At 37.1% G+C, this 980-nt stretch overlaps 1 pseudogene; it reads left to right on the top strand.

Moving 5' to 3' along the window:
* The first annotated feature begins 49 nt into the window (after positions 1-49).
* On the top strand, positions 50-168 carry LOC112481865 (annotated as a pseudogene).
* Positions 169-980: the final 812 nt, after the last annotated feature.

The raw sequence follows: 980 nt of genomic DNA, 5'->3' as shown, positions 1-980 counted from the left end.
TATTTATTTATTTTTAGTTTTAACAAATATGTTTATTAAGTTTATTGGTGTCTACAGCCATGCCACCCTTAACAAACCCGATCCTGTCTGATAATGGAAGCTAAGCAGGGTCGGGCCTTGTTAGTACTTGGATGGGAGACCACCTAGGAAGACCAGGTGCTCTAGGCGTAAAAAATAAAATAAAATAAAGGGATTGTAAGCTGACAAGGTCCTTGCCATCTGTGAGATCAACCAAATGTTGCTTCTCAAAAAAAAAAAAAATTATCAGGGTAACATTGCTTAATACAATTATATAATTTTCAGTTGTACATTATAATTTCACATCTATATATTCTATTGTGTGTTTACCACCCAAAGTCCAGTTTCCTTCAGCTACCATATATTTGATCCCCTTTGACCTCTTCACCCTAGCCCTAACCCCTTATATTTGACTCCCCTTAACCCATCTACCTCCCTCCTCTACCCTCAACCCCCAAACTCTGGTAAACATTAGTCTATAGTCTAAGTCCATGAATCTTTGTTTGTCCTGTTCATTTGGTGCTTTTAGGTTTATATCGCACAAATGAGTGAAATCATGTGATTTTAACTTTTTCTTTCTGGCTTATTTCACTTAGTATGATTATTTCAAGGTCCATCCATGTTGTTGCAAATGGTAGTTTTTCATCTCTTCTTATGGCTGAGTAATATTCCATTGTATATATGTACCACAGCTTCTTTAGCCAATAATCTATCGTAGGACACTTCAGCTGCTTCCATGTCCAGACCACTGTGAATAATGCTGCTATGAACATCGATGTGCAAATAGCTTTTCAAATATGAGTTTTCAATTCTTTGGGGTAAATATCCAGGAGAGGGATGGCTGGATCACATAGTAGATCAATTCTTAGTATTTTGAAGAAACTTCATACTGTTTTCCATAGCGACTGTACCAACCTACAGTTCCAACAGCAGTGTATGAGGGTTCCTTTTTCTTCGTATCC

The sequence above is a fragment of the Pteropus alecto genome, unplaced genomic scaffold (assembly GCF_000325575.1).
Source record: "Pteropus alecto unplaced genomic scaffold, ASM32557v1 Scaffold2025, whole genome shotgun sequence".
Lineage (NCBI taxonomy): Eukaryota > Metazoa > Chordata > Mammalia > Chiroptera > Pteropodidae > Pteropus > Pteropus alecto.
The sequence above is the reverse complement of the archived record's forward strand: the minus strand, read 5'-3'. Positions and strand labels throughout refer to the sequence as shown.